We start from the raw sequence: 21,991 nt of genomic DNA, 5'->3' as shown, positions 1-21,991 counted from the left end.
AATGGGAAAATAAACAAGGAGAAATATGAATTACAGTGGATGGGGTAGAGAGAGAAGATGGGAGGGGAGGGAGGGGGGATGGTAGAGGATAGGAAAGGTAGCAGAATACAACAGTTACTAATAGGGCATTATGTAAAAATGTGGATGTGTAACCGATGTGATTCTGCAATCTGTATTTGGGGTAAAATTGGGAGTTCATAACCAACTTGAATCTAATGTATGAAATATGATATGTCAAGAGCTTTATAATGTTTTGAACAACCAATAAAAAAAATTTAAAAAAAAATTAAATAAAATAAAATAAAAATGTCTGCTAATACAGCATTATTAAGTATGTGGCCTAGGCTGTTTCAAATTCATGAAAAGTTATGCATCTATGTTATGTACTGTTTTAGGCAGTGTTTTGCTGCTGTGGCCAAAAGACCTGACAAGAATAATTTTAGAGAGGGAAAAGTTTATTTGGTGCTCGGTTCAAAGGTCTCAGTCCACAGACAGCCGGCTCCATTGCTCGGGGGCCCAACGCAAGGCAGAACTTCATGGGGAAGAGGAAAGCAGCTCAGGACATGGCAACAGGCAGCAAAGGGCTCTTTCACTAGGGACAGAGTATGAACCCCAAGCAAACGCACCCAGAGACCCACCTCTGCTGAGAGCCACAGCCAAGTCGGAATGGCCCCTGGCATTTTACCAGAAGTATGGTTGAGAAGCGAGCCATTAAGTTGGATTGCCATTGTGTTGGATTGAAACAGGTTGTGTATTCAGCTGTATATTAGACCTTTACTGTCTGGTAATAGGATGGCTCTTGCTGCCTCCAGCGCCTGCTACTTTAGAGTTTCTGTTGAGTTCTCGCAGGGTTCCGAGAGTGAGTACGCGCAGCCCCGGGGAGGGAGTTCCGGTTGATGTGTGGTGTGTTCCTGGAGGAGCCGCGTGGGTGGCGTTCGGGAGAGGTTCCCGGGGAGCGGGTGTGGAGTGTGCTGTGGGAGTTTGGAAATAAAGTTTGTTCCTGTTTGAGTGGCTCATGATTTGTGCCCAGCCAGACAGCGGCACACCTCCTCCAACCACTCCCCACTGCCTACAGCCACCACCCAGTGAATCCATTCAAGTGGATTAATGCATTGGTGAGTTTTGGGCTCTCATAATCCAATCAGTTCATTTCTAAACTATCTTGCAGCTTTGAGGGATACCTTGTATCTAACCCATAACAAGCATTTATGAATATGTCAAAATAAGCCCCACTTCTATGTATAACTAACACTAAAAACTAAAAACAATTTTAAAAATCACAAAATGTATTCAGAATATGTAAAGAGACCCCAATTTAAAAATAGATAAAAATCTCAAACCTTTCTCCAAAAAGGAAGTGGAGCTCAGTGGCCAGTAACCCTAAGACAAGAGGCTCAGCCTCTCCAATGCTTGTGGAAGTGAGTGGCCAGAGCCAGGCAGATGCTGCCTCACACCTGCCAAGTGAGGAGCATCACAACAAAGGAGCAGCTCTGGCGGTAAGGAGGAGCAACTGAATTCTAGTACAGTCCATTTACAGAAAAAAGGACATTATCTCATGAAACTGAAAGATCTGCACATCCCACACCCTGAAGTGTGTGTGTGTGTGTGTGTGTGTGCATGTGTGTGTTATCCATCACTTTAATTCACCAGGAGACAAGTTCAAGAATATTTATAGAAGCATTTTATAACAGCAAAAGCCTGAACATAATCTATTGACAGATAGATGGCTTTATCATCCCATTTCCATTTAGCAGAATGTTATAAAGCAATAAAGATGGATGAACTATGGTTCCTTCCATTCACTTGTCACCATGGATGAATCTCACAAACTCAACATTAAGCAAGATGGAGAACCACAGAAGAACACGTACATGTGGTCGCGGTTACATGAAGTCCAGAATTTCTGCAAAGCTAAATAAAACATCGTTTGGGGACTAGCATGTGTACAATAAAGAAAATAAAGAGGCACAAGCATTGGTAGTGGCAAAACTTAACTCAGTGCTGATCTCCAATAGGACAAGAGAGTGACCAGAGGGAGAATCGCGAGTTCTCTTCCTCAGCCTGGGTGGTGTGCACTCGAGGGTCTGGCTCTCTGGGATTGCCTTATCTCTGTCATAGTCACACACATTTTCATTTCAAAGGCAGTATTTGCGAAACATGCCCCTCCTCTCGCTCTCTGAATCACTCCTTGGCTCCCTTCTTCCCACGAGGAGCCTCTGACACTGGCGTGTGTGTCCACACTCAGCTCTCAGGGTCACCCCTGTCTTTCCTGCTGACGTCTGGGCACCTCACGGCTGACTTAGGCCAGTGGAGACCCATCAGGACCTTCCAGGTTGTGCTGTGCTCACACACTGCAGAGGCCCACAGGAGGGAAATGTCAGAGGCGTGGAGAAGACGAAGGAAGCACTAGTTCGTGGTACTCTCTGGGTGGCAGCATTCATTTCTACTTGGCCCTCGCTCGCTGACAGCAATACTGGACGCCTAGAATGGCCTCCTCATTGATGCTGGACAATGAACCTTGAGTTCTGCAGGACCCTCCCTCCCACTCAGGCTCAGACTCACACAGAACTCATCCCTTCCTTCGCTGACGTCAGAAATGTCTACAGAGGGAATCAGAAGTCACTCACTTCTCCACGGAGCACAGGGAGAGCCTCAGTGCCTGGAACTTCTGTGAATCACAGAGAGCAACACCTCTTGAGAAAAAAAAAAAAAATTAGTCAAATTTCCAAAGAGTGTACATATGTCCCAGGCAGGAGGCAAAACTAAACTCTCCATTCTCGTTACTGAATGAGACGATGTAAGGGAAACAACAGGGAGAGAGGGAGATGAGAGCACCTGTTGGGACCAGGACAGGTGCAGCAAGACCAAGGCCAAGGAAGGGCTTCGCTACTGTGGGACTGCCCACTCAGGAAGGAGGCTGGGGAAGCAGGGCAGGTGTGTCATGTGACCGAGATGGCTCCGCAGGGCACTTGACCCTGAGGGCACCAGTGTGTCTCGCTGACAGCTCTGCACACCACTGTGGCAGGAGGGGAGTGTCCAGCGGACCAGACAATGGTACTGACCCCAGCAGCCATCGCTAGGCCTAGACATCACTCTCCTGGGAGGCTGGAAGGCTGTCTTGTCATGGTCAGGGTGCCCCACTGTACCACGTGCACAGACTTCCACACGCACGCACTAGGGTCAGCCTGGTTTGCCTCCCCTCGCCAGCCACAGAGAACCTGCCGGCACCCTCAGCTTCGCACCCCCCACCCCCTGCCTTTCTAACTGGAGTCTTGAAGCCACGTCAGACTGGGAGGAGGGCAAGAGCATGAGAGGTGCCCTGCAGGCTGCAGGGAGGAGATCTTCCAGGACCAGTCGGGAGGGCTCCTGAAGCAAGGAGCATGTAAGAGGAATGGGTGAGAGAAGAGGCGCCTTGGGGTGCAGCTGGGCCTGGGCCTGGCCTGAGCAAGGGGGTGGGCCAGCGGGTGACTGACTACTTGCTGGTGAGCGCAGGCACTCTGGGATGGCCGGTTAAACCTCACTAATAGTGTTTGTTTCTTCATTACATTTCCTCATCACAGACTGATTGGTGGAGTTCCTGGAGAAGACAGATACGCTTCATTCAATGCTCCTGTTCGCCACTGCAATTAGACACACTTTATTTCTCAACCTGAAAATTGCAATAATTTATTTTTTATTTAAGCACTTTCTTGATGGAGCTATTGCTCTTGAAAGGTTTGCAAATGCATCTGGTTTATAATCATTTAAATATATTCCTACTTTATATAATATACAGACATGGTGATTTTTTTATTTTTCAGAAAAAGCAATGAAAAGCCTGTCATTCTAAGAACTCAGAGAGTTAGTGGAGGTTTTCTCTCTTCCTACGAGGCCCTGCTTCTTCCTGTAGTTCTGAAGGCACCGGAGTTCAGTTCACTGAAGCACATGGTCGAACAGAAAGCTGGCCCTTTACAACCTGCCACAGGACAGAAGTCCAATCCTACACCTGGGCCGTGGGTGGCACAGGAGGCTGGCAACAGCCTGGCTAAGTCCTGTGCCCAGGGAGCCCAACATGGTACCAGCAAGAGCCATGGAGAACTCTAATCAGAATCCACAGGAGAACAAAATTAATCCCAATAAAAATGAAAATCAAATAGTCTCATAACTAGTAAATGAGCAGGTCCAGGTTCTCAGTGAATCATCCTTCAGTAATCTGTAGTCTCAAAGTCTCACTGAAAGCTACCTTTTCAGCTGCCAAGATACGCCACCTTTCCCATCATTAAAGTAGCTAGCCAGCGGCAATGTCTGGTGAATCTTGGTGACAATCAGAGGGACAGAGACAGAGTGGGTCACAGCACAGAGTGTCACAGACAGAGTGTCCCCTCACAGGACACAGAGGGGAGGCAGCAGATGTCTGCTTTGCAGCTGGGGCCATGGAAAGAGGGTGGCGGACAGAGGTGTGGACAGCAGCCCTGGAGCAGGACCAGGGTGGGGGCGAGGACTGGGAGAAAGGGATGGGGAGAGAACACAGGTTTGTGCCAGGGGTTGATGCCGCCATGCTGAGAGTACATCTGTCGGAACCCAAGGCTGAGGACTGAGGCAAGGAAGCCCCCGAGCCCTCACCCATCTCCAAGAGCCACAGACAACAGGAGGGCAGCAACCATCAACCTCCACTGCTAGCCCAGAGCTCCCCGCCCAGCTCCACAGGGGCAGCCACAATTATGGGGAGGGGACTTCGAGCACTGTCCCTGCTGCCCCAGGGTGAAGGGACTTAGAACACGTGGCCTGGGGTTGGAAATGCAAATAAGTCTAGGTGTGGGCTCACCTAAGGGCCAGTCCAGCCTCCAGCTCTTTTGAGCACTGGGGAGAAGATGGCAGAGTAGGGTGGTGGTCAGGAGAGCCCCTGCCTCTACCCAAGGCCTGCCCCAGGTCCCGTGGACACTGCTCCAGGAATGGGCTTGAGTGAGCTTGCTGGTGCCCAGCCAAGGGGAGGCCCGTGGGCAAGGGGACCCAAGGCATAAGGGACTGCCAGGGCAGAGTGAGATGGTGGGTACCAGGCTGAGCTGAAGTGTCTCCCACACCAGGGGTGTGGAGAGGCCCTGGCGTGGTCCTCCAGGCATCTCAGGGGGGCACTGATCAGAAGCCAGCACTGGGTGTCTGCCGTGAGAGGGCACGTGCCAGCAGCCACAGCTGTCTCCAGTTCAAACTCAGGAGCTGCAAGGCGATAGAGATTTGGGGTCACGGGAACTGCAGCAGGGGACACACCAGTTCAGACAGGTCTGCCTGAGCACTCGCTCCAGGAAGCTGGGATTGCACAGGGTTTTCACAGGGAAGGAGACGCAGGCACAGAAGAGATTCCAGGAGCTCCCCGCACAGGCATGTGGTGTGGAGGAGCCGCCCGCTGGGCTCCCGGGGGCTGGGAAGTGATGGACAGCAGAGTTCACTGAGGCACGGCCACAGGGTTTGCAGACTTGGCCCAGTTCAGACGTTCACGTTCACAGTTCAAATGTGCCCAGCCCAGGGGGTGGTTCCCCGTCAGCCACCTGACCTATGCCTAAGTCCTGGTCCCGATGGCTGCCAGTCCATTCTGAAATGCCGGCCAGGGTGGCCTTTTGTCCTGGTTTCCCTCTGCATTCCACACCACCAAGGGTCCTTAACAGCAGCCAGGTGCCTGAGAGACTTGTGTCCCTTTTCATACCTGGCCTCCCTACCTGCTCATACTAGGGAGACAAAGACCCCGGAAGGGAGGGGAGGCCATGAAAGCTGAACCCCACCTTCCTCGCTGTAAGTCTCTAAAGTCTCACAGGGCAGGGAAGAAGAAGACACTGGAGTTCAGGGTGGATTTGCCTGGCCTTGTTCCTGAACAGAAGTGACCAGAAACCTGTGGAATCCTCCAAGATGTCATCAGGAGGCAAGAGAGGGGCCACACACTGAGAGTGATCAGAAAATATCGAGTCATTTCTGCCTGGACCCCTCTGAGCTGGTAAGACGGATGTTAGTACTTGGGTCAAAGGTGAAGGGGTTAGAAGGACAGGCTAGCGGGGGAAATCCGCCAATGGAGAATGCCAGCCACCACTGTGGACCTTCCCCAGCAGGGTGGGAAGCCTCACACCAGTGTCCAGTTAGACGTCCCCACACAGCACAGAGAGAGCCCAACGTCCCAGCTGTGTTCTGTGGTCCTGAAGCACTGGCCGGCATGCTGCATGCTCCCTCCTGAACAGTGTGACAGAAACAGCTTCATGTCCCCAACCCTGACAGGGACCACCTAGACCATGCTGTGGAGAAGTCCTGCTGCTGCCAATGGCCCCAACACTACCCTGTGCAGCAAGAGAGAGAGCCCTTTGTGGGTGGGAGCAGGGTGCAGGGTGGGGCTCTTTGGCCCAAATGGCCTCCTCCATTCAGCACAGAGCCCCTTGACCCCTTCCCTGGCCATCCCTGGGTCTCTCCCAGTGCTGCTCAGCAACTTAGGTGCACCGTCTGCCTCAGCAGGGAGGGCTTCGCCGTGAACGCCACACTCCCACACCAACCATGCTCAGCGGAGCCCAGACTCCAACTGGAAGGACATGAGTCGCAGAGATGAGCACATTTCCTGAAATTGGCATGTCTCAATGGCTGCAATCAAGCTGGGCAGCCCTGGCATCCATTTGTCAGCTAAAACCTGCAACTAAAAGGAAAGACAGGAACTGTTTTGCTCAATTTAGAGTCTGCTTGAAATTAATGGAGAATAAATGCTCTGAATTCAAACCTTTCAAGGGACAATTTCCATTAAGCCTGAGCTCAGCTTCATTTCTGATCCACTGTTGCAAGCAGTAACAGCTGTTAGGGGCACTATAACTGCGATCGAACCACTGAGGCCATAAACTTTAAAAAGAAAACTCTCCTCCTGATGGTCACCAGGAGAGGACGGAGGGAACAGCACGTGTCAGAGACCTCATCACACCATGGGTGTCCCCGAGTCCTCAAAGCCACACTAACTGCCTGCACAGATGCCCAGCCACCATCTCGCCCCGCGGCCTCCTGAGTGAGCAGGACGACTCCACCAGGGGTGAGACAGTGAAGGAGAGCATGGCAGGAGGGTGCTGGACACAGGCATTTGAGTGCAGGATCTCCTTGGCCAGCATCTCCTCCAGCTCTTTAGCCTTTCCACCACGCAGCCCGCTCTTGGGCAGCTCTTGTGTCCAGAACGGCCCTGGGCCTGGGAACACACCAGCAAACAAGCCCCCACACTCCTTCATGTGCCTTTACGACCTACCGAATGAGGCAGAGAGGGACCAACGCTTGCTCCTGAGGCGACGTGACTTCGGTGGTGATGTGCAGCTACCAAAAGCAGCAAATTCTGTCTGAGCGAGTGCATCCTAGAGGCAGCCCACTGTGCCTTCAGACGTGCCAGAGCCAGGCATGTTGAACCCCAGGCCTTCCAAGCAGAGGGCAAAGTGAACAGGAAGTCTCCCAAGTGAAGCCGAGCAGGGAGAACTGCTGGGACTGGAGTCTGATGCAGACGGAGGAGGAGGAAAGTGAGACGCCAGGGGCATCCAGCAGGCAGAGGGCTGGGGAGGGCAGGGCCTCCTGGGCCGTGTCTGCAGTCCACCAGAGCAGTCCCAGACACTAATGGTTCCAGCAGGACAGTGCCCAGGTCTGGTCACCATGTCCAGAGCCTGTTTAAGAGTGCCGCAGGGCCAGGGTTGATGGGAGACAGCAGGCAGGAAGCGTGGGCTGCACTTGGTGGTGGATAATGGCTGCCAGGACTAACACACGGACCAGCTGTGGGCAGAGGCTCCTGGTGTCAGCAGTTGGCTCCCTGTCACCTGTGCTGAAATGGATGCAGGGAAGGATGGGCAAGGAACGCTGGCCATGGCCCTAGGAGGCAGGGATGGTGGCGTTGACTGCTTAACTGTCGTGCACCCAAAGCTCTATTTACACTTGGGTTAGACTCAAGATCTCCTTTCTATTGTCAAGGCAAAAAACACACATTTTAAGCACATGACCCTAGACTCCCTTTCCAACCTCCCACAGGTGTGTTACTGAGACGGAACAGGAGGCATCTGCAGAAGTGGGCAGCCAGACCAGCACAGCATGCCAGGCCTGTGTGCCACGCACTCATCTGCTGGTTCTGCAAGTGTCTCTCTCCACATAGCCAACGAGGTGGCCACCAAGGCCCAGCATGTACCTGTGCCCCTAGTGCCCCAGCAAGCATGCAGTGACCAGCCCAGGCCTCCAGGAGGGGAGACACGCTGCCGGGGCCTGGCTGGACAGAGCAGCTCGGGAGGGACTTCCTTAGAGGTCCCCTACCCGCCACCAGGGGTGTCAATCTGCAGTGCTTTTCCCTGCAGAAAAGTCAGATTTAAATTCACTTAAAAATAGAAAAGAGAGGGGCTTTTTAGAAGGAAGTGACAAAATCTTTGTGCACAGTGGAAAAGGGACGCCAGCTGGGCCTGCAAGGAAACATCTGGACCACTCCCCAGCATTTTTTCTCAGCTCTCTCATGAGAGGAGAGAAGTGCAGGCAAGGACCTCAAGTCCTTCCAACTTCTAAACACTCCCCACTACTGTGCTGTTCTCTAAAATGAAAAATCAACTCATCTGTTGATTAGAATGTCCTTTAAAATGTTTCTGGTTCTTCCAGAAAAAGCAGCAGACCCCCTATCACTTTGGGAGAGGGCTGGTAGCCAAGAGCCATCTTCCCAACCCAAGAGGCTCTGCTTCTCATAAGGTGAGGACCCAGTAGCCTCCCAACCCCAGATGCTCTCCACCTGTCAGCTACCAGCCCCTCCTTTGGAGCCCCCAGGCTTCCTTCCTAGGGCAAATTCAAGTACAGCCCCACTTTTCATAGAGCCCCACTTTTCATAGGATGAGAACCTTCTCAGATTATTTTCCAAAAGAAATTGCTATGGAAATAAATGTTCTTACTGCTCTAACTTTATAACTATGATTTTGAAGCAGGTGGCAATCAGCTAGTATTTATTTTTAGAGAGAATCTTGGACTCAGTGTTATTTCCTGAGTATGTGGTGCTCTCCAGGGACACAGGTTCAGCATCAAGGTGATGAGATGGTCTAGAAGAGCCCACTCTCTCAGCACAACTCCATGTACCACTTACTCGGGAGATGCCCAAGGGCCATGTTGGCAAGCAGGTAGATTGTCATGCAACCCCAGGGACACATCCAGGCAAAACCACAGTACCCTAAGACAGACACTCGGAGCACCTGTCTCTCAGCTACTGTGCCTGATGACCAGGTAAAAACTGTCCCCAGCACCCTGGATTCAGCTGCTCTCAGGTGTTGTGGGACCTTGCCCAACGTGGTCCTCAGGGTGCCTAGTGGTCAGAATGACATTACAGCTCCCCATTCTATCTTCATGGTGCTTTCCTCTGTCACACTTATTCCAACTATAATTAAACTGTGATTTATACAATTACTTGATTAATGTCTAGCTTCCCCCAGTGGATAGAGCTCGGATATGGCAGGGACCACATCTGTCGTGCTAATCTTGTTATCCTTGTGCAAGCACAGAGCCTGACCTATAGGAGAGATGTGAGGAACATTTGGAGAACAAATGAACAAACAAATTGACCAATCAATCAATTGATGTTTTACAATGATACCTGTTTCTCTTTGCTTGATTTTTTATAATCAAGTTGCTGGTGTTCTCAGAGAGAACAGAAAATGATAGGATCTCTCTCTCTCTCTCTCTCTCTCTCTCTCTCTCTCTCTCTCTCTCTCATATTATTCATCCACATCAGAGTGAGGTTACAATGAATTCTTCTTACAACCCCAATGTGTTTGGGACCCTATAGCAATTGTTCCCTCCAAGGCTTTGCAATCATGGTTTCCTAGATTAATCAGAGGAAGGATCCACAGCCCAAGCAGACCCAGCTGGGTGGTCATCCTAAGGCAGGGGCTCTGCTGCTGACCCAGACCAGCAGTCGCAGATGTACTCTGAATTGCACCAGCTCCCTGATGCCCCATCCTGGTAGCATGCACACTGGTACCCAGGCCCTATACACCTCCTGCAGCCCTGTACTTAGAGAGCAGTGGAGACTTGGGTTTTGTGGGGATTATAAGATTTATAGTTTAGCAACTGAAAAATGTAAGATGTCCTTGTGTTACCGAAATAGAAAAAGATATGGTAATGGGAATGACCTTTACCACGTCTTTCCCAGGTCCCCTTTCAATGAGGCTTAGCAGTGTCCTCCAGTCCCAGTCCCGACGGAATGTGAGGAAGTGCTTTCCACTGCGGCAGGTGGAGGGGCCGGGAAGCACGCTCCCTCCTGCATGCCCGTCCTGAGTGCCCATGCCCCTTGCTGGCAGGACTGTGACCCTGCTTGGGCTGCAGGAGGGGCTCAGAAGCAGAATCCAAGACCCACAGAGCACACAGGGGAAAAGCCCATACAGTGACTGTCCTGTGACTGCACTTCAGCTTCACACACACACCTGTTCTTGCTAAGGCCGTCACTGTGTCCCTCTGCTCCCTCCACTTGCACCACCCAAAGGAGTCCCCACTGCCCTAACCATGGGGCTCTGGGGGACAAGACAGCCTTTAGCCCAACAGATCTTGTAGACACCCACACCCTTGCAGATAGTATGGATCACACTCTGGTCTCCTCTGAGGACCCCGACTGCCACTTTCACTCCCCCAGCTGCTCAGGATGTGGAATTTCATAATGCACATAAAAAGGAAAATATGTCCTCAATAAGAACACCACTTAATATTCACAAGTGAGAAATCTCAGATGAGCTGCACAACAGTGTTGAGAACTTAATAACAGGAGGTTAATAACAATAAAATACTGGGTCCTTTCTCCCGCGGGACTGAGGAAAATTCCAGCTGTCACAAGCAATTGCCTGCTCCTGGACGAGACTCCAATGGAGCAGAGGCACCCAGGCACATGACTGCGCAGCCGCACAACTATGGGGGGAGGGGGGGTTTCAAATAGTGTTTAGGTTACAACACTGGGAAACAAACGTGACACCGGACAGGCTGCAGGATGACAATGCTACTTTGCTACATTACGAAGCCTGTAAAGTTAAGCCATCTCAGTGGGAATCAGTCCTAACGAAGTCCATGTCAAAAATGAGCTTGTGTGCTTGCCTCGCATGCACAAAGCCCTGGGTTCACTCCCCAGCACCATGGGGAAAAAATGAGTTGGTTTGAAGTCCGGTGGTTTCTAGGATCCTCAGTACTTCCACAGGACTGGGCTCCCACTATTCATGGCTCTAACCAGTGCACACCCGGCCTCCAGGAGGCTGGGAGGGTTGGGCTTCTTTTAATCAGTTATTTTTTCAAACCCTCTAACTTCAAGTCTGCTTGCCTCCCCCATACACTTTGGGGGAAAAATACAATTAACATGAAATATAGCAACAAAGAAGCAACTGATCTTTCACAAACCTGCCAGAATGTCCACATTACCTGGGAGACCTGAGGAGCCACGGCCCACCTTTCTTGCTGGCGGACTGACGTGGGCCCTTGAAGGTAGCTTAGTGCTCCAGATGGAAGAGCGTAGACATAAAGGTGAGTGGGTCTCCTGTCCACAAAATGTTGGGCGAGTTATTGGGGCTAGCAAGAAGGGGTCCCCATTGCCCCAGGCTCCTGCAGGAAGACGTTTGTAGCATAAGACGCCTCCTTCAAAATTTAGGCCCTCTTAGCTGTAAGGGCGTGGTGTGAAAATAGTTTGATAAAAATAGTCTTGCTTTGTACTCAGTCACAAGGAAATGGTTCCTTGCACATTTTCTTTGCAAACACACACTCTTCAAGTAGAAACTTGAATGGAGGATGTTTCCCAAGCGGAATCCCAAAATACTCTGAGTTTCACTGGGAACGTTACCAACAGTTCCCCACTTGGCATCTCTTTGCTATACTGGAAGTCACTGCTCCTAAGGGTGGAGGTAGATCCATGGGCCCAGCCAGGCAGGACGAGTGGTCCTGCTGGTCCATCAGCAGTGACCAAAGTAGAGATACAGGAGGGCTTCAGGGACGCTCCTCACTGTGCCAGACACATTCTTACAAGAAGGTTATTTCCCCTGGATTTTTTTTTGGCAGTTCCTCAGCCCAGCACAGGAGGACACGGGGTCCCTCCTGGTGATGCTGGGCATCTGGCCACCCTGTGAGTCCAGAGCCCTAGAAGGCTACAGAACTGGCACTTCTATCTCCTCCATTAGATATGCAGCCCATGAAGGAGCACATGTTGGAGAATCTGGCAAGCACTACCTTGGCTAGGTGATCAAGGTCAACAGCAGCAATGGTCAGTCAAGCTGACAGGGTCAACCCTTACCTCGATGTGAAGTACTGTCACTCTACCTCTGTGGTCTTCCTCCCCAAACCCACAACCCCAGTCCCACATGAGAAAAGCCTCAGAAAAATCCCAGCTGAGAGACACTGCAAAATCCCTGCTCCAAACCCCTCAGCCATCAAAGTCTTCAAGAGCAAGGAAGGTCCAAGGATCTCCACAGCCCAGGAAGCCGAGGAGCATGGTGGCCGGATGCAATGTGGGCTCCTTTGTTCATGGTTCCTTAGCACAAGAACTAAGGACCCATGAACAAAGTGTGGACTTAATTAACGACAAGGTATGAGTGCAGAAGTGTAAGATGTCAACAGGGAAAGGGACTGAGGGACCCTGGAACATTCTACATCTTTGTAAACTTTCTGTAAACTTGAAACTAGTCTAATTTTTTTTTAAAGAGAGGGAGAGAGAGAAGAGAGAGAGAGAGAGAGAGAGAGAGAGAGAGAGAGAATTTTTTAATATTTATTTTTCAGTTTTTGGTGGACACAACATCTTTATTTTTCATTTTATGTGGTGCTGAAGATCGAACCCAGCACCCTGCGCATGCCAGGCGAGCGCGTTTACTGCTTGAGCCACATCCCCAGCCCCTAGTCTAAAATTTTAAAATAAAAAATTAACCACATCAAGTTCGCTGTGGTGCATTCTGATCCTACTCCCACCTTCTGCACCTCTCGGTCAGGCTGAAGCAGTGGCAAATTGACCCTGGTATGACTGGGACACTTGTTCCCTCCATAGTCAGCACTGAAATTCAGTTCCTGTCTAACAGTATCAAGAGGCGGGTCCTTCGAGAGGTAATGAGGCTTTGAGGGCCATACCTCCTGACCAAAGGGCCAGTACCCCCTCCTGTTCCCACACACAGCCTCGCCTTCCACCATGGGACGACCTGCAAGGAGGCCTGGCCAGGTGCCAGCACCTGGACCCTGCATGTAGGCACTATGTCTCTGTCCTCGTGAGCGACCTGATCCCAGGTCTGCAGACTGAGGCCACCTGTCAGGTGTTGGTACTCAAAGACTGGAATGGGGTATAGATTCTGGCACATTGTCGACACCAGCATCTATTTATTTATTTAGGTACCAGGGATTGAACCCAGGGGCACCTAACCACTGAGCCACACCCCAGCCCTTTTCTTATTTTATTTTGAGACAGGGTCCCACTGGGTTGCTTAGGGCCTTGCTGAGGTTGGCTTTGAACCCTTGATCCTCCTGCCTCCACCTCCCAAGCTATGGGATTGCAGGCATGTGCAACTGTGCCCAGTGACACTAGCATTTTTAAAGTGAAACTGGTGCCTCAGACGTCCATGCACTAGATGGATCCAGGCAGCCAGGCCTTCTGCCCCCCACTGCCGTTCTCCACCTGCAGATGCTGGCTCTTCTCTAGCAACCAGGAAAGGTGCTCATGTGTCTGCCCTCTTCCCAGAGCTGCATCCTGCGCTTCTCCCGGGGTTTACCCCAAGGTAAGTGCAATGCTGGAAATTGTGCTCTTCCTCACCCACCACACTCCTCCGCACAGGATATTGATCCTGTGTATATGAACCACACACACGCACACACACAGGCCACACACACACACACTGCACACCACCCACACATACAACTAGACACACCACACAACACTCCACACACCATACACACATACTGCACACACACACCACACACACCCACACTGCACACACCATACACACACACTGCACACACCATACACACCACACATGCACACACAAACTACACACAACATACAACCACACTCATATCACAAACACACCATATACCACACACACACACACACACACACACACACACTTTCAATTTCCAGTGACCATAGCTCTAATTGCTAAGACAATTTCTCAGGATGTGACGTTCCACACCAGGTCTAGTGTGTTATTGATCGAGACAACGTGAGCATGCCGTCTACACTTCAGTGGATGGACTGATTTTTCCAAATGACCCCTTGTCCTTGATGGACGCTCATGGTCAGCCGTAGGGCCTGGGGTCAAGCACTGGCACAACTCCTGCTTTGTTGCCGTGGTGCTGTGGATGCCTGAGCCACGAAGGCCTGTGCACGGCAGTGTGGGGAAGGGTCCTCCAAGGGCCTGCCTCACAACCACAGGTGGCTATCAGGCAGCGGGGGCCGTGACTGCACCTCAGCTCAACAGCCAGACCGGGTCTCCTTTATTCCATCCTGAAACATTGGAGCAGCTGCCTACGTAGATTCCCCCGTGACACTGGCCAGGGAGCCCTGAGAAGCCGCCTTGCGAGCACGGAGAGGAAGAGGCCAGCTGGGCCTTCCAATCTGGGCACCTGCTCGGGAGCAGCTGCGTTCCTCTGAGTGCTGGCTCTCCTGGGCCAGGTCTGGCAGCCACAGGCCAGCCCGGGGTGGAAACAGGCCCAGAGACTAAGCATGAAGGAAGCCGGACTGGCAGCACAGCACAGGTCAGTGCCAGCACCCCCGTCAGTGTGCAACCTGTGCCCTCCCCAGCAACTCAGCCAGCTCCATGGCAGCCCATGCCTGATGGGGGCTGGCCTGTCCTTGCCCACCGTGCTTGAATGGTCCCCCGGGAGGTGTCCCACTCTGAAAGAGGCACAGGGCTGCCATCTCCCACAGGGAAGACCAAGCTCCCGTGCGCTGCAGCTCAGCAAACCTGAGGACCGGACCCCTCTCTGTGGTGTCAGGGGACCAATCAATCGCTCAATGTTTCCCTGGCTTCCAGGCATAGACCAACCAAATCCCCCCTGCCTCATTCCTTCCCATCTTGAGGAGCAGCCCTGAGAGATAAATGTCAAAACTTACTCACCAAACCTATAAAGCGCCCTTCTCGAAGCAGGATGATCATCACATGTGGGCCTCCCTCCACCAGGCTCTTCCTCTGGGTCAAAGAGAGAGCTGTGTCTTCAGTCACAAAGCAGGACTTACAAGGGGGAGGCAGGACACCTAGGGAGAACAGAGACCAGGTCTTCATAACGGATCGCATGCCTGGAGTCCCAAGAACAATTCCAGTGGCAAAAGTCAGGGAGGAAATAACACAGCATCCCTCAACTCCAGAGGTCCTCCCGCTGCCCTCCAGCACCAGCAAGGCAGAAACACTAAGGCCCAGAGGAGCAAAGGGGCCACAGAAAAGAGCCAGGGACAATGCAATGAGGGCTTGCTGTCCCTGGAGATGGATGGTCCCAAAGATCAGAGTCCCGATCCCTAGAAGGCAGAGAGGCAAGGTCACCACCCACTTGGGCCCTGAGGTAGAAGGCCATGGATGCCAACCCCTGCCCTGTCTCAGGCCAGGAATGTAGGACACTAACCTGCACTGAGCCTTCTTACCATGATAAGTCCCTGTGCAAAAGACCTGGCAGGTATCCAATCTCATTAGGTAAAGGAGGCACAGCCCCATAGGAGGTTGGCAGGATCAGCAAAGATGACTGGCACCCACCCAGCCCTGCCTGGGGGCACTGTCCTTTATGACCCGAGGGCTAGACAGTGCCTGTGTCAGGTATATTTTTATCCAGAGCTGGAACTGGGCATTGGTGCCCTGGCTAAGATGTGCCCAGCAGAAAGTCAAATGCCATTTGATAAATATTCCCTAACACTTGCTCTAGCCAGGCTTGTAGCAGTGCCAGAACAGTACCAACCCCCAGAGGCAAACACCGGACCGCAGCATCAGGATCAGCCGCATCCCTGCACAGATGGGGTGCCCAAGCTCAGACAGTGCTGTGGTTTGCTCCTGCCCTCCAGGACGCATTCACAGAGCATCAGGTGGCAGGACCTGAGACCTCCTCCTGGAAGCCCAGGTACCCAGGGCCAGCCTGGCGAGAGGGCTCCAGGAGATACGATTTCCACTGTGTAAGGAAATTGCAGCTCCCAGATACTTACAGTGGCAGCCAAATAATTACCACATAATTACAGTTTACGATCAGTACAATTTGCTTCTGAAATAGAATGTAGTCATGATGCTGCTCATACGACAAGGATAGGAGACACATCTGCTCTGTAGAGAATGGGCTCCATGGCAGGCCGCCAATGTCCAGCAGAACTGGACCCAGACCTGGTGGACCAGCAGCCTGGCCTGACTCAGCCAGAGGAGCAGGATGCTCCAGCCTATGCACAGATCTGCCCCTGGCAATGGCAGGGCAAACCACAAGGGACCACGTGCACCAAACCAGAAGTCTTCAGAAGTAGCGGCAGCCCGGTTCTGTGACATTTTATAAGCTTATTTTTTGCAGCTTGAAGAAGCCAAACACAGAAAGGCGCTTTTCATTCTGTCCAACTACAAATCCCACAATTGCTACTTTAAAAGGTGCTGAGGTTCTGCGATGCTGCCTTAAAGAACCAAAAGACGACTGTTGGCTAAAAACATAAACCAAATGTGATTTTATGCATAGCTGTCCCTTGCTACAGAGTCCTCTTAACAAGGAGGCGGTGAGAAAAGGGGAGGACTGTTGGATTGTATTTCCTTTGTCTGGCTTCCAAGTCTCCTGACGCACTTTGCAACCTCCGTCTGTGCCGTCAACATGGCCCTGGACTGCTAACGACACAGGCTGCTTTGTGAGGCTCCCTTTGAGTTGAGCATCGTAATTAAAATTCACAGCAGATGCTGCTGAAAGCATGTAATCTATGCACAGAGGAAAACAGTGAAACAAAGAAACATACCAAGCCTGTTAAATTTCTAAAGAAAATTTCAAATAATAAAACAAACACAGAAAAAAGTACAGTGGTACAGAGCCGTTCCAGAGATGGAATAGAAGATGCCTCGCCCAGGACAGAGACTGGCCCTTCCCCCTGTGCCCAGCTCTGTCCTGCCTGGCGGGGTGTCACCGTGGGCCCTGCCTGCTCTCTCCCTGCAGTGGCTTGTTTCTCCTGAGAGCCCCTAGACCTTGCCAGGCCTCCACCCACATTCTGGAGGAACCCAAGGCCTGGTGTTCTGCTCTCTCCTGCCATTCAACAATAGGCAGTCACAGAGCAGCTACGAGTCAGTCACCTCTCATGGGCCAGTGAGGGTCACAGGGCAGTGCTGACTGCTCTAGGCCATCCCTGTGCTCTCTGCGTCCTGAGGCCTGGATGGAGTGGGCCCTGTGGTCTGTTCCGCCCGTTCTCAGGGGGCCTCTACTTCCAGGCTCTACCCTAACCCCCCAGTGAGCGCGACTCCATTCCACTCCTTCTCTGATGAGTTACACTGACTACCTCCACAATGGACAGTGCCTGGGGCCCTGGATGACCACATGGAGCAGCCCCCCAATACACAGGGCAGTGGCAGGGTGAGAAATACACTTTTATTGGGTGAGGCTTTGTGGTTTATCTGTATGAGCAGCTGGGGTCACCATCTGGACTAGAATGCCATCTGCTGCCCAGCTCTTGGGAGACCTCGGTGGCCTGCCTTGCTGGTTGGTCTGTCCTCAAGGCCTGGACCAGCGCCTAGTCAGAGGAAGAGCTGGCACCATGTATTGAATAAGGGACCTGCTGGTGTGCTGAGCACACATGAGGGCTTATTGTTCCCCTGATAGAAGGGTCTGGCACAAGCCGGATGAGCCCTCCCAGGCCCGCAAGGACGCAGACACTGGCCTGCTGAAAGTCGGCCTGTCTCATCTGGCTCTGTGGAGCCAGAGACACACTCAGCCCTGGCTTCCCTCTGTCTGTCCCTCCAGGCAGGCCTGAGCCTGCAGGTCAATGGCTCCTGCTCACAGGGAGGCAGAGTGAGTGTCTGCAAAGGGACAAGAGAGAGGTCAGGAGGCCAGGGAGCTCATGCAGGGTCTCAGAGGAAGGGTGCTAGATCCTAGGGTCCCTCCTCCCTCTAGGTCACTTGCTACCAAGGAAGCTACTCCAAGCCCAGACAAGCTCAGTCTAAGGTAATCAGTCTTCCAAACTAGACCAGGAGCCCAAATCCTAGAATCTCATCCGTCCCTCCCTTGTCCTGACTCCAAAGACCAACATGTGTTGCCGCTGGGGGCTGGTCTGCCATGGGCTGAGCAGGTGGCCACCAGCATCCTAGGTCTACCGTGAGTTCTGTGCCTGCCCTTCAGGAGCCTGAGGGCCAGGCTCTGCAGATGGGTGGTAGGAGAAGGAAGCACCCACCCCACACTGGACAGAGGACCCTCCCTCCCCAAGCTGTGTCTTCAGAATCCCTGCCCTCTTGGTGGGAGGAACACCACCCCTCACTGCCGCCCATTTTCCCTGGCCTCCTCAGGGCTGGCCACAGGGTGCATCAGGCGGCCACCATGGGAAATCAGGGGCAGGAGAGAAGCAGCAGCAACCTCCACAAGCTGTCGCACCCTGGCCCTGGGCCCCTGCTCACAGGCCACAAAGCAGAGCCCAAGATCCATGTCTGCTTTGTGTGAAATCCTCCAAAGGCCACTGCTAAATGCTAGCAAGGGGGACCCTACTTACGTGATAACAGGGGCAGATTTGCAGGCTAGCAACAGAGGCAGAGTGGATGTCAATGTGCTCTGAGGTCACCATGTCTAGCCCATGTTCCCTCCCACCAACACATTACTCTTCCATTGGTAACAACACAGAGGCCAGAGGTTAAAACTCACATTCATGACTGACTGAGAGCTGAGAGTTACCTGGAGATCACCCACCACCCAGCGGGAGCCCAGGGCAACAGGCCTTTGTCCTGGTCTAGTCCCACCCATCTCGAGGAGACACTCACAATGGTGAGGGGCCTAGGCATCCTCACCTCACAAGAAGAGGCCAGATTCTCCTGAATCCAGACCCCACGTGATCCAGACCCCATCTTTCTCTGGCTTAGGAATGGAGAACTGGGGCGTGGGCAGGTGGGACCCCACGAAGTCCTGCCTCTCCCACTGTCAGCTGAATGACCTCTAGCAGGGCTCATCTATCTGTGTGTCCCCACTGGATCAAAAGGAGAAAACATCGTGGCCTGCCTCATGGGGGTGGGACAGAGCAAGACAAAAGGACCCTCAGGACACATGCAAAGCAGGCTGATGCACAGCTGGGCAGTGAGTTGTGGAAAGCAGTCACAGTGAATGGGGGAGCAGTGTCTGACATTGGGGCCCTTGATGACCTCATGGCTGTGGCATGATGCTTGGTGCCTGGGAAAGTTTCTGTGCAAAGGTGCAGGATGTCTAGTTGCTATGGCAATGCCCTGCATGAGGAGGCTCTGAGCTAGAGTCTTATCAGCCTCCACCTTGATCTCAGGCACTCAGGTCCTAGGCATAGAGGAGCTCCCTTGCTAGACAACCGCAATGTTTCACCCGCTCGCTCTGCTGCTCCTGAACCTGCCTGCATAACTAACTTTAAACAATGGACTTTCCTGAGAGCTACACGAAGCTCCTAACATTGCACATTGCAATTGTAGAATGTAACTGAGGAATAAGCTGCATGATGTTGCTAACTCTGTGACTTTCATGAATACAAAGGATTATGCTTGCATAGTCTTTAATCTGATTAATGAGATCTATAAACAAAGATTGCTGGTGTAATTCTTTAGACCTTCTTCTCCATCAGAGCAGTGCTCCACCCAATCCCAGCAGTTATCTTCAAAATCTGAGTACATGAGTCTCTATTTTTCTAATCTCCCATTGCCCCTCGCCTGAACCTGCTAGTTTGGCCACACTGGTCACGGCAGTGAGTGCCTCAGGCGCCTACCTGGCCTCACGAGCCAGTCTCCTGAGCTGTGTGCTGTGGACTCCGTCAGCTTGGCTCTGTCTTGTGCCTCTCTCGGCTGTCACCCCACTCACTCCCCCTCTACCATGGAAGGCCTTGAACTCATGGCGCCTCCTGACCCTGCTGGTGATTAAGCATGCTTGGGAGATAGCGATTGGCTCTGCTGTTGCTAAAGAGTGACAGGCAAAAATCACAAAGAGGACACTCAACTGTCAAACAGACCTCACTGCAGGGCCTCCTAGGAACTCCCACTTTTGTAGTTAACAGTCCATTGGGTCCTGGGCTCCCCTGTGGAGAGACAGCCCAGAGACTGAAGCCAGCTACATGCATCCGTGGGCCACTCACAAGGACTGAGCCCCTGCCATGGTCCATCCCTGAGGTACCTGGAGGGAGATGGGGACAGATGGCATGCCCACCAGGAAGCAACCTAGAGGCTCCCTCCTGCAGGTACCCACACCTTCTTCATGGACCCTGCACCGGCCTCTCCTCTAACCCCCAGACACTGTCAGCCTGGTGAGGACACCAGATGAATCAGCTTAAGCAGCACTGGAGCCAATGGCTGGAAGTGATGGGGCAGGGAGACTGTCCCAAGGACCCTGCAGGTGGCTACACAGCTGTCAGGCCACCTGGGTCCCAGGGTCCCGCCTTTCCATCGTGGTCAGGTCCTCAGGGCAGCAGCCCCTCCTTCCCTGGCACTGTGTGCTGACGTCCTCTGTGAACCCCACCTCATTGCCCGGGGAGAGGCTGCTCAGCTGTAGTCCTGAGAGGCTGAGGAGACAGTGCGCCCCAAAGTCCTGCTCAAAGACTCTGGAAGCAACCCCTGATTATCCCTACAGCTTTTCCATGAGGTTGAATAGGTACATTTATCTGGCCCAAAGTATAATTTAAGATTTACAAACTTTATTCAAACACATGCCTCGAGATCACTGGCCTCCATGGGTCACCCATCAGGGACCTCGAGGACTTTCAGAACCTCAAGACCTAGCGCAGGTCGCCGCTGGAGCTTGGCCTGGCCCAGGGAAGTGCAGGCGGGCTCCTCCAAGGGCCTTTGCACTGCAGCCACGCCCCTCCAGCGCACTGAGGGAAATGACTCTTCTCAAGAAATAACCGCATCAGACTCCTGCGGAGGTTTAAGGACCTCTCCCCCCTTGAAGAGGCTCTCTGCTTCCATCAGCAAGTCTCCGCACGCAGACTCCACTGCAGACACAGATACGATCGCAGCACAGAAATTGAAATTTCAAAATATTAAGAACTCAGAGTTTTAGGGATTTGGTTTTATAATAGAAACAAATAAGACATGCCATGTTGGCAAACAAGAGCTGACAGTTAATTTGCATAACAAACATTTCATATTATGAATTAACTCTGCTCCTAGTCTGCCCAGAAGTGGGGGAGAAGGGATAAGACCTCGACCATCAGACTTCTACTTGACATGGCCACTGGGTGCAAGCCACCCGAGAGCCACAGGCGGGGGCAGGAGCACAGGATAGCCAACCTGGATAGACAGGTTGTGTTCATCTTTTGATTGAGAGGAGCCCAGAGCTTCCTTCTCATTGAAGCCCACTGGAAAGGTGGAGGGGAGAGACTGAAGTGGCACTGCCTGCCTATGGCTCTGCCCCAGGGCTGCCCATGATAGCCTTTGTCTCTCTCCCCCTGACCTGGCCAAAGCTGAGAACATAACCACAGGACTCCCCGTGACAGCTCACAGGGCCGTCCTAGTCCTGGTATGTTAGCACTTTTCCTCCTTGTGCCCTGGCAGCTTCCTGGCCATATTTTGTGTTTTATTTAGAGACAGGGTCTCACTGAGTTGCTTGGGGCCTCACTATATTCCTGAGGCTGGCTTTGAACTCAAGATCCTCCTGCCTCAGCCTCCGGAGCTGCTGGGATTACAGGTGTGCGCCACCGTGCCCAGCTCTACCTTCTTTTGATTCCAGCAAGGATTGAGGTCATGCAGTGTCATCTTCTACACCCAGCTCATTTCAAATACCGTAGTGTCCTTGAGGGCCTCCACATCCCCACCTGTGGGGATGGCAGGATCTGCTCTTCTAAAGCTGAAGGACACTGTCATAGCTCCCACTTTCCCTATCCACTCACCTGCCTATGGGCACCTGGGTCGTGTCCATGTCTTGG

The 21,991-nt window shown here is 52.4% G+C and overlaps 1 long non-coding RNA gene across 1 annotated transcript in view; it reads right to left on the bottom strand.

Moving 5' to 3' along the window:
- LOC125612739 overlaps positions 1-21,991 on the bottom strand; it is a 58,475-nt gene that overhangs the window by 27,779 nt on the left and 8,705 nt on the right. The window contains exon 2 of the long non-coding RNA XR_007343216.1: positions 15,045-15,181. This is a non-coding gene — a long non-coding RNA (uncharacterized LOC125612739). The remainder of the gene's footprint in view (positions 1-15,044; positions 15,182-21,991) is intronic.

Source organism: Marmota marmota, unplaced genomic scaffold, assembly GCF_001458135.2.
Source record: "Marmota marmota marmota unplaced genomic scaffold, marMar, whole genome shotgun sequence".
In the NCBI taxonomy this organism is placed as follows: Eukaryota; Metazoa; Chordata; class Mammalia; order Rodentia; family Sciuridae; genus Marmota; species Marmota marmota.
Note: the sequence above shows the minus strand (reverse complement) of the source record. Positions and strands in the feature narration are given on the sequence as shown.